Source organism: Mus musculus, chromosome 13 (genome assembly GCF_000001635.26).
Source record: "Mus musculus strain C57BL/6J chromosome 13, GRCm38.p6 C57BL/6J".
NCBI lineage: Eukaryota > Metazoa > Chordata > Mammalia > Rodentia > Muridae > Mus > Mus musculus.
In genome coordinates this window covers 117,346,900-117,358,960 of record NC_000079.6, presented here as the reverse complement: position 1 = coordinate 117,358,960, position 12,061 = coordinate 117,346,900, and the positions used below count along the sequence as shown (strand labels likewise).

Genomic DNA, 12,061 nt, shown 5'->3' with positions numbered 1-12,061 from the left:
AAACAGCTTAGTACACTTTATAGCTTAAAAATAATTTGGGATAGTTCAAACAATGAGTACTGATGAGAAAGAGGATACAGTTATGGGCCATCAAATAAAGACAGCTCAGAAAAGGTTTTACATGTCATGCATAAATGTAGTGTTTATGATACTGGTGATGCTGGCTAGTGTTTTAGTGACATGATAGAAACTGGAGAGAGAGGTTTGGGATGAGGGACTCTCAGTTGAGAAAATACCTCCAGGTGTTCGCAGCCTTCGCTCTCCAACGCCAGCGCCGCCTCTCGCTTGCCGAGCTCCAGCCGAAGGAGAAGGGGGGTAAGTAAGGAGGTGTCCTTACCATGGCTCGTACAAAGCAGACTGCCCGCAAATCCACCGGTGGTAAAGCACCCAGGAAACAACTGGCTACAAAAGCCGCTCGCAAGAGTGCGCCCTCTATTGGAGGGGTGAAGAAACCTCATCGTTACAGGCCTGGTACTGTGGCCCTCCGTGAAATCAGACGCTATCAGAAGGCCACTGAACTTCTGATCCGCAAGCTCCCCTTTCAGCGTCTGGTGCGAGAAATTGCTCAGGACTTCAAAACAGATCTGCGCTTCCAGAGTGCAGCTATTGGTGCTTTGCAAGAGGCAAGTGAGGCCTATCTGGTTGGCCTTTTTGAAGATACCAATCTGTGTGCTATCCATGCCAAACGTGTAACAATTATGCCAAAAGATATCCAGCTAGCACGCCGCATACGCGGAGAACGTGCTTAAGAGTCCACTATGAGGGGAAACATTTCATTCTCAAAAAAAAAATTTTTTCCTCTTCTTCCTGTTATCAGTAGTTCTGAATGTTAGATATTTTTTCCATGGGGTCAAAGGTACCTAAGTATATGATTGCGAGTGGAAACATAGGGGACAGAATCAGGTATTGGCGTTTCTCCACGTTCATTTGTGTGTGAATTTTTAATATAAATGCAAGATGGAAAGCATTAATGCAAGCAAAATGTTTCAGTGAACACATTTCAACAGTTCAACTTTATAACAATTATAAATAAACCTGTTAAAATTTTCTGGACAAAAAAAAAAAAAAAAAGAAAATACCTCCATAAGATTTGCCTATGGCAAGATTTTAGTGCATTTTCGTAAGTAGATATTGATATAGGAGGCTCAACACACTGTGGGAGGTCTCATCTTTGGGCTGATGGTCTGGAGAGTATAAGAAAGCAGGCTGAGGAAGACAGGAGGAGCAATTGAATAAACATCACTTATCTATTGCTTTGGCATCAGTTCCTGCATCCAAGCTCCTGCCTTGAGTTCCTGTCCTGAGTTCCCTGGATAACGGACTGCAATCTATAAGATGAAATTAACTCTTTTTTTAAAAAAAAATGTATTTATTTATTTTATTTATATGAGTACACTGTAGCTATCTGAAGAGGGCATCGGATTCCATTATAGATGGTTGTGAGCCACCATGTGGTTGCTGGGGGTTAAACGCAGGACCTCTGCAAGAGCAGTCAATGTCAATTAACTCTTAGCAACACTACCCAAGTAGATTTTGGTCATGGTGTTTTATCACAGCAACAGAAACCTAACTAGGACGCTGGAAGCCGCCAAAACTTTTCCAAATCCAATTATGACACAGAATGAATTAGAAGAAATATTCTCCCAACAGTAGTGATTAGTCCTAAACAGCATGAGGCCCAGAGAGGAGAAACTTCCTGAATCTTAATGAAAAATAATGAGGACATGAACTTAAACCACTAGGGATGGAAAGAAGAAATAGGAGTGGAATAAACTAACTTAGATACATTTAAATTACTTTTAAACAATGGGATGTGACAAGTGAAGGAGAGTCACAGTGACTCTGCAGATTTTTGGCTTTGCCATTTTCTAGGACGTAGAACACTAGAGGAAGAGAAGAAGGCTTGAGAAGAAAGACATGTAGAAGAGGATCCAAATAAGTAGGAAGACAACAAGACTCAGAGCCAAAGGGGAAGGTCTGCCCTGAATTTAGGCATAGAACTCATCATTATACACAGAGAGCAGAAAATATTGCAAAGGATGAGAGCCCTGGGAGAGTTAAATAAAACTTTATTTTCTATGAACACACAAGAGCTCAGTTACATAAAAGCCAACTAGCTGATACTGACCCAACAACTTTTACTGTCCCCATAGGTTATGTTGTTTTATTATATTTCTAGATATTGCTATTTAGAAACCCTTTTACCTACTCTTTTTATACAAAATTGTGTCTTCTGATACTTTATATTAAGAAAAATGCATATCAGAATTTACTGAACATTGTTACATTTTTTAAATTGAGTTTGATTGTTTTCAGTTAAGATAAGATATTTTAATTAAGAGAAGTCTCAGAAAACCTCTAAACCTTCCTCTAAAGTCAGGAAGAATGACTACCAACAAAGTACCAGTAAATAAACAAAACTAAGTTAAGACACTAAAGTCATTAAAACCTACTAACTACTCACCCTGAGTATGAATTTATTTTCTGATTAGAATCTCTCTCATCTGGTCACAAGTTTCCCATTTTTCTTTAAAGAAGAGTTGCATAGTTTAAAGAGATAATCTCAAAAAGACTATTAATTAAAGAATCTTGTTTTCCTGTAATAAAAGATCCTAGTTAACCAAAGACATACTTGCTACCTTTAACTGAATCTTACTCAAAAAAAAAGCAATAAAATAGATGAAACTAATTAATTTTATTGAAATACCTTTCTACTTCTTGTCCTCAGAATTATCTCCATGGGAGATGGTTCTGAGACTAAGGTGATTGTTGTGTAAGCATGAGACTCCTCAGCACCCACATAAAATATTGGGTATGGGAGCATGTGCAGGTAATTCCAGATATGATGAAACAGAGACATGGCCAATACATGGCAAAGCCAGTCTAGCCAATAAGTTAGGCCCAGGTTTAGTGAGAGACCTTACCCCCCCCCCAAAAAGATGTAGAGATCAAAGTTAGAAGGCACAGTAAGAACACCCCAGAGCCAGCCTTCATATCCATTCACCTACAAACCACCCCATCCCCTTCTCAGGTTCAGAACTATGTGAAGTCCAACTCAGCCAGGCCCCTGTTGCCTTGCCCACCTGCCAGTCAACAACCCTGTACATTGCTTGATCCTTCTATCTCATGGAATACACACCAGAATACCAGGTAAAAAGTGCCAGAATGAGTCCCCACACCCATGTGACTATCAGCTTCCCAAATTCTCTGCTCCAAGAATTTGACTGAGAGCCCCAAGTTGGCCATAGATATGAGAACAAAGTGTCACTCAACATATGCAAAATCTGAAATGTCAAAGAAAGGTTCAAACACCCACTCAACAGAGACAAGACCAGATAGATATTCTATCAAGAAATACCACCAATATCTTACTCAAGATACCTAGATCCCATTCCAAAAATACAGACAACAAGAATAATTAAAACAATAAGTCTTCTCCAGAAATTAACACCACTATTATAATAGTCCCTGGAAAATCAAACTTATCTGAAATGAATTCAGGGTAGCAACTATAAATATATTCAAAGAATTCTAAGAAAATATAAATAAATGCATAGGAAAGGACTGACACAGTTGAATGAAATAATGAAGACAACTCAAGATATGAAAATTAAATAAAGAAATAGAATTTGTGAAGAAAAGGCAAACTGAAATAAAACTTGAAACGAAAACTATATAAGGTCAAAAAAAACTTCAGAGGAAATCCTTACTAATAGACTTACTTATAACTATATCTTATAACTTAAAAGAATTACTAGTAATCCTTCCTAATTAGACTAAATAGGAGAAAGACTATCAGGCCACTAAGATAAAAGAAATAAATTACTCAGTCCAAAATGTCAATTTTTAAAATTAAATATTAAATAAATTAAACAGGAAAATGTATGAAGAAAATCTGGGACACTATGAAAGACCATGCTCACAAATATAATAGGTATAGATATGGAGGAGGAGGAGGGGAGGGGGAAAAGGAGGCAGAAGGGAAGGAGGAGGGGGACGGGAGGAGGAGCAGGAGGGGAGGAGGAGGAAGAAGAAGGAGAAAGGAAGGAGAAAGAAGAAGAAAGAAGAAGAAGAAGAAGAAGAAGAAGAAGAAGAAGAAGAAGAAGAAGAAGAAGAAGAAGAAGGAGAAGGAGAAGGAGAAGGAGAAGGAGAAGGAGAAGGAGAAGGAGAAGGAGAAGGAGAAGGAGAAGGAGAAGGAGAAGGAGAAGGAGAAGGAGAAGGAGAAGGAGAAGGAGAAGGAGAAGGAGAAGGAGAAGGAAGAAGAAGGAGAAGGAGAAGGAGAAGGAGAAGGAGAAGGAGAAGGAGAAGGAGAAGGAGAAGGAGGAGGAGGAGAAGGAGGAGAAGGAGAAGGAGAAAGAGAAGGAGAAGGAGAAGGAGAGGAAGAGGAGGAGGAAGAGGAGGAGGAGGAGGAGGAGGAGGAGGAGGAGGAGGAGGAGGAGGAGGAAATGGCTATCTTGCCGAAAGTAATCTACAGATTCAATGCAATCCCCATCAAAATTCCAACTCAATTCTTCAATGATCTAGAAAGGGCAATTTGCAAATTCATCTGGGATAACAAAAACCTAGAATAGCAAAAACTATTCTCAACAATAAAAGAACCTCTGGTGGAATCACCATGCCTGACCTCAAGCTGTACCACAGAGCAATTGTGAAAAAAAACAAAAACAAAACTGCATGGTACTGGTACAGCGACAGACAGGTAGATCAATGGAATAGAATTGAAGACCCATAAATGAACCTACACACCTATGGTCACTTGATCTTTGACAAGGGAGCTAAAACCATCCAGTGGAAAAAAGACAGCATTTTCAACAAATGGTGCTGGCACAACTGACAGTTATCATGTAGAAGAATGTGAATTAATCCATTCTTATCTCCTTGTACAAAGCTCAAGTCTAAGTGGATCAAAGAACTCCACATAAAACCAGAGACCCTGAAACTTATAGAAAAGAAAGTGGGGAAAAGCCTCGAAGATATGGGCAAAGGGGGGATTCTGAACAGAACAGCAATGGCTTGTGCTGTAAAATCAAGAATCGACAAATGGGACCTCATAAAATTGCAAAGCTTCTGTAAGGCAAAAGATACTGTCAATAAGACAAGAAGGCCACCAACAGATTGGGAAAGTATCTTTACCTATTCTAAATCAGGTAGGGGACTAATATCCAATATATACAAAGAGCTCAAGAAGCTGGACTCCAGAAATTCAAATAACCCCATTATAAATGGGGTACAGAGCCAAACAAAGAATTCTCATCTGTGGAATACTGAGGGGCTGAGAAGAACCTGAAAAAATGTTCAGCATTTTTTTTTCATCAGGGAAATGCAAATCAAAACAACCCTGAGATTCCACTTCACACCAGTCAGAATGGCTAAGCTCAAAAATTCAGGTGACAGCAGATGCTGACGAGGATGTGGAGAAAGATAAACACTCCTCCATTGCTGGTGGGATTGCAGGCTTGTACAACCACTCTGGAAATAAGTCTGGTGGTTCCTCAGAAAATTGGACATAGTACTACCAGAAGATCCAGTAATTCCTCTCCTGGGCATATACCCAGAAGAAGTTCCAACCGGTAAGAAGGACACATGCTCCATTGTGTTCGTAGCAGCCTTATTTATAATAGCCAGAAGCTGGGAAGAACCCAGATGTCCCTCAACAGAGGAATGGATACAAAAAAATGTGGTAATTTATACAATGGAGTACTACTCAGCTATTAAAAACAATGAATTTATGAAATTCTTACGCAAATGGATGTATCTGGAGGATATCATCCTGAGTGAGGTAACCCAATCACAAAAGAACTCACTTGATATGCACTCATTGATAAGTGGATATTAGTCCAGAAACCTAGAATACCCAAGAAACAATTTCCAAAACACAAGAAAAACAAGAAGGAAAACAAACTCGTGAATACTTCATTCCTCTCTCGAATAGGGAATAACATACCCATGGAAGGAGTTGCAGAGACAAAGTTTGGAGCAAAGATGAAAGAATGGACCATCCAGAGACTGCCCCACCCAGGGGTCCATCCCATAATGAGCCACTAAACCTAGACACTATTGCATATGCCAGCAAGATCTTGCTGAAAGGACCCTGATATAGCCGTCTCCTGTGAGACTATGCCAGTGCCTGGCAAATACAGAAGTGGATGCTCACAGTCATCTATAGGATGGAATACAGGGCCCCCAGTGGAGGAGCTAGAGAAAGTACACAAGGAGATGAAGGGGTCTGCAACCCTATAGGTGGAACAAGAATATGAACTAACCAGTACCCCCAGAGCTCGTGTCTCTAGCTGCATATGTAGCAGAAGATGGCCTACTCAGCCATCATTGGGAAGAGAGGACCCTTGGTCTAGCAAACTTTATATGCCCCAGTACAGGGGAACGCCAGGGCCAAGAAGTGGGAGTGGGTGGGTAGGTGAGCAGGGTGGGGGGTGGAGGGTATAGGGGACTTTTGTGATAGCATTTGAAATATAAATGAAGAAAATATCTAATAAAAAACTCCTAAAACTGAATGAAGATTAAAAACAACACATCGAATATACAAACACAAAATAAATATGAAAAAAATTTAAAAATCAATCAACTGAAGCACTAATTCTTGGAAAAGATTAATGAGATTCACAAACTATTTGCCAAATTAATTAAAAGAAAAAAGAGAGAGGACACAAATCAAGATGTACAGACTAAAGGGGAAACATTACAACAGGTACTGAGGAAATTCAGAGTATAAGGCTATATTATAAAAATCTCCACAAGACTGAAAAACCTGCAAGCAGTTAATAAATTTCTAATCATATGTGGTCTATGAAATCAAGATGAAGTAAATAATTTAAAGATCCATACAACCAATGAGATTGAAGCAGTAACTAAATGTCTTCCAACTCAAAGAAGCTAAGAACAGAGCAGAAAATTATACCAGATCTACAAAAAGGAAAAAGAAAAAGAAAAAGAAAAGCCACCATTCCTCAAAATTTTCTGTAAGTAGAAAAATAAAGACTACCTCTAAGTTCTTTTCATGAGTCCAGCGTTGCCATGATAATAAAACCAGAAAAACATACAATAAAAAAGGAAAATTAGAGGCCAATCTCTCAATAAACAGATGCAGAAATTCTCAATAAAATATTCACAGACCAAATTTAAAAAGAACATCAAAGAGCCACAGGAAGTCCAACAGGGTCAACTAACCTTTACCCTAGGGGCTCCCAGAGACTGAATCACCAACCAAAGAGCATGCACAGACTTGACCTAGGTCCCCGGCATATAAGTAGCAGATGAGCAGCTTGATCTTCACAGGGGTTCCCCAAAACCTAAAGCAGGGGTTGTCCCTGAGCCTTTTGCCTGCCTGACTGTGGATCCTGCACCCCCTAAATGTCCCACCTTACATGGCCTCAGTAGAAAAGGATGCACCTCGTCCTTCAGCAACTTGATGTGCTGGAAAGGGGAGTGTTAGTATGCAGGGTTGACACACACATAAAGGGGGGCCTTTCTCATAAAAAAAGGGGGGGAAGGTAGAATGGGGAAGGACTTGTATGAGGGAGTACTTGGAGGAGAGAAAGGGCTAATATTGGACTGTAAATTAATTAATTTAAAGAAAAGAATACCGGGCTGGTGAGATGGCTCAGCGGGTAAGAGCATCCGACTGCTCTTCCGAAGGTCCTGAATTCAAATCCCAGCAACCACATGGTGGTTCACAACCATCCATAAGGAGATCTGACTTCCTCTTCTGGAGTGTCTGAAGACAGCTACAGTGTACTTACATATAATAAATAAATAAATCTTAAAAAAAAATAATAAGGGTGGAACAACATTATGAACTAACCAGTACCCCGGAGCTCTTGACTCTAGCTGCATATGTATCAAAAGACGGCCTAGTCAGCCATCACTGGAAAGAGAGGCCCATTGGACACGCAAACTTTATATGCCCCAGTACAGGGGAACGCCAGGGCCAAAAAGGGGGAGTGGGTGGGTAGGGGAGTGGGGGTGGGTGGGTATGGGGGACTTTTGGTATAGCATTGGAAATGTAAATGAGCTAAATACCTAATAAAAAATGGAAAAAAAATAATAAGAAGAAAAGAAAAGAATACCAAAGAGATTATCTGACATGATCAAAATTGGCTTCAGCCAGAGAAGCAAGAATGGTTCAAGGGTCAGAAACCACTTGATCACCTCAATATAGGCAGAAAGGCTTTAATAGAATCCAATGTCTCTTCATAGTAAAAATTGTAGAGAATCTAAGGGTACATGATATTATCTAAACAAAGGCAATTTATATTAACCTTACTGCCAACATCATGCTAAATTGTCAGGATGTTCACTTTCTCTGTTTCTGTCCAGTATACTGCATGAAGTCTTAACCAGAGCAGTAAGACAATTGAAGGAGACAAAAATAAAAATAGAGAAGTAAGAAGTAAAAGTATCCTTATTTGCAGATGATAGTATTATTCATGTAAAAGACCCTAATGAATCTACCAGAAAACTTCTACAGGTGATAAATATATTCATCCAATTATCAGGATACACAAACAATACACAAAAATCAGCAGTCTTTCTATACACAAACAACAAATGTACTGAGAAAGAGATCAAGAAAATAATACCATTTATAAAAACATCCAAAATATAATGGAGGAACAGCACTTCAACTAGACACAACACACTACCCACTAAAAACCTCAGTGCCAATAAATAGGCTGTTTCTTTTTTAGTTGTAGACTACCAAGCATTAAGAGATGTGGCCAATACTACTGGATACATTGTAGAATGTTAAAAAAAAAAAAAAGATACAATGTATTTGAATAATAAACATGGAGAAATCCCCTGAACTGTGAATTGGAAGCTTCATCCCCACTGGCTAGCTTTCACAGTGCTGGAACATGCTAGGCATGCTACTGAAGAAGAAAAGTAATTATCAATCTAACTAATGATGAATACTACAAGCTAGACTGCCTGGCAAGCCAGTCCCATTGGTGCTATAGTGGCATGAATGGCATAGGGGTAACCAAGCAGTTTTTAGATTAATTTAAGTACCACCTGACAAAGAGAAACACAAACCAGGCATTGCTAACAAGGTCAAGAACCTATGACTAGATAGTCATAGGCCTTAATAGAAAACCTATTACTATTGCTCTGCTAAATGGACATAGCATTAAAATGACACTTAATAACGTATCACTATACCCATAGATCAGTGCATCTCCCAACATATATCAAAGAAGTTTCTTCTTCTAGTAGATGGTGATTTACCCCAGAGACCCACAACTGGTTGGTCAATGTTTAAAGAGTAAGAAATTTCGGAGTGGTCAGCCCTAAATGGAGCATTTACATCGCACTCCCCTTGAGTCTCAGAGATCGTCTCAGGAAAAGGTATATAAAGATTGTAAGAGCCAGAGGTGGTGGATTCCTTCAGTTGTGTTTCCTGGACACAAAACGGTAAGTGCAGATATTAATTCACATTGTTTATAACAGCATATACAGCTGGGCGTGGTGGCGCACACCTTTAATCCCAGCACTCGGGAGGCAGAGGCAGGCGGATTTCTGAGTTCGAGGCCAGCCTGATCTACAAAGTGAGTTCCAGGACAGCCAGAGCTATACAGAGAAACCCTGTCTCAAAAAACCAAAACAAAACAAAACAAAACAAAAAACAAACAACAACAACAAAAAAAACCAACAGCATATACAAGACCTGTGAAAGCTCAAAACAGACAATGTCTCAGTGACTGGTTGGGGATGAGTGAGCACATTGTCCCACTCTTAGCTGAAGAGCGATTGATATTGGATGAATGTTGGCAAAGAAGAGTCAGTTTTCTTTAGTTGCATGAACACTAGCATATCAATAATACTCCAGGGATGTACATGCCCAGGATCAGTTGAACAACACAAGCTAGACATGTTTTGTTTTGTTTCGTTTCGTCTTGTTTTGTTTTTAGAGAAAAAGGGAAACGAGAGGAAGGAAAGAGAAGGGAGGATGGGGAGAAAATACGTGAAGCTGAGCTAGGGAGATAGAAGAGCATCATATGACAAAAAGCAGTGAAATTAATGGAAAGAAATAAATATCCCAAAAGTAGAGATTATTTAATATATAATATTTTAAATATTTTGTAATGCTGTCTTGTTTCATGAATGGGAAAGGCTTTCTAAACCGTATGGCTACCTCAATCCTATAATTGTCTTCTCTGCCATTCTAGCAGGAGTGGTCTGCTTACCACTAGAAAGTGTGTATTTAAGTGTTCACGATTTTAGTTCACTAGTCTATGATCTGGAGTAAAGAAAATGAACCAAGAAGCTTCCATTACAGATTCTGTATACATTAGAAACCTTTACATAAAGGTTTCTAGAGTGTATCAGTCAGCTTTCTCCAACAACAATAACAAAATACTTGAGATCAACTCATGAAGCAGGTATGTTTTGCTCCAAGATTTTGGAGGTCTCATTTGTAATGTCATGGCTTTAGATCTTCTAGTGAAGTTACGCTCAGCACGGAGCACAGCGGACCAATGTTACTCAGTTTATAAGAGAAGATAGAGGTGAAGAAGTCAGAGTACCACAGTCCTGTTAAGGACATACACCTCAGTGACACAACTCCTTCCCAGTAGACCTCACTTCTTACAGGTACTACTGCCTCCTCCCAAGGCTATGGCCAGGTTCAAAACTACATGGGCCTTTGAAGAACAATTATCATCTAAACTGCAACGTGAAGTAAGAATAAGATGAAAGACTCTTTTCTTAAAGAACTCAGTAAATTTCATTCTACTGAATGAAAAAAACATGGTGTTAAAAAAATCATTCTTTATTGCTTAGATGATACTTCCTTCTCATTAGCCTCTCCGATACACATGGATGTATTTGCACACATGTGATGCCAACCAACAGCACATGCTCGCCCAAATGTGATGCAAACAAAAAAACAAAACAAACAAAAAAAAAATACAAAAAAAAAAAAAACCAAAAGACAAAAATACTACCCTTAACTTCCAGTTTTGCTTCTAGTAACAAAGTTGGGCACTGGAACTGTCTTCTTATGTTAATCGCTGTCCAGTTGGCATCCTCTACTGCTATTCTGATGGGTGAGATGGCAATTCAGTTGAGAGCCTGGTGTTAACCAGAGATGACTGAATGGGAAAAATATTTCAGGAACAAACCATATCTGTCCCTAGGCTCAGGATAACAAACAAAACAAAAATTCCAAGTTGACTTGTCCTTAATTCAAGAGCATGCTTCTCCATTGAAAGACTCCGTGAGGAGCCCCTCGCTCAGGCCTCAGGACAATAGCGGACACCCAAGAACTCAGGACAGACCGAGCTTGTTGCAAACCACATGAGGCTTTATTCGGGGAAAGCCAGAGCTCTGGGGATGACTCATATCCCATGCAGGGGTAGAGGAGTCGACCTGGAGGGGAAAGAGTTCCCAGTTTTTATAGGCCCTCAGGGGGGAAAGGAGAAGGGGGAGATTAGGGGATTTACAGATCTAAACAATGTCTATTCTCAAGAAATGGGTATGGGAGGGGTACAAGGAAAGAGTCTAATGAAGGTGCAGCAATGGGCACACACCTGGTCAGAACATTGGCAGACACACAGGTTCAAGGAGTGGCCAGAGCATTGTGCACCTCTATTTTTCTAAATCAGTGAAACTAGTTCTGCTAACACTGACGTCTATCTTGACAATTTCAGGGCTTCTGTGTCCTTTTACATTCTGCCAGGATCTTTCACCATCAACTTCCAGGTGAGCCTGTTGTAACTTGTTTCAGATTTCAGTAAGCCAACTGTGTTTTATTCTATTACAATTTTAGCATTATTTTTCCTCTAAGTCTTACAGTATAAAACTCTGCTTATTTCATCCATCAAAGTGTGTGTAAGTTGCTTCTGAAGTGACTTGCTAAGGATTCGTAGAACTAAGCTGGCAACTGAGCTAAACTTAGTCTTCTAGATATTTAGTTTTTGAGATAACTGAACAGCAGCCAGAAACTTTTGTATGAGCTTCTAAAAACCTCTATAGATATATTCTCTAATCTCAAATAAGAGAGCCAAATATATTATGACTGCCCATTGCAATTTTGTTGAATTTG

The 12,061-nt window shown here is 39.5% G+C and overlaps 1 pseudogene; it reads left to right on the top strand.

The window, feature by feature from the left end:
* Positions 243-11,216, top strand: Gm6421 (predicted pseudogene 6421; annotated as a pseudogene).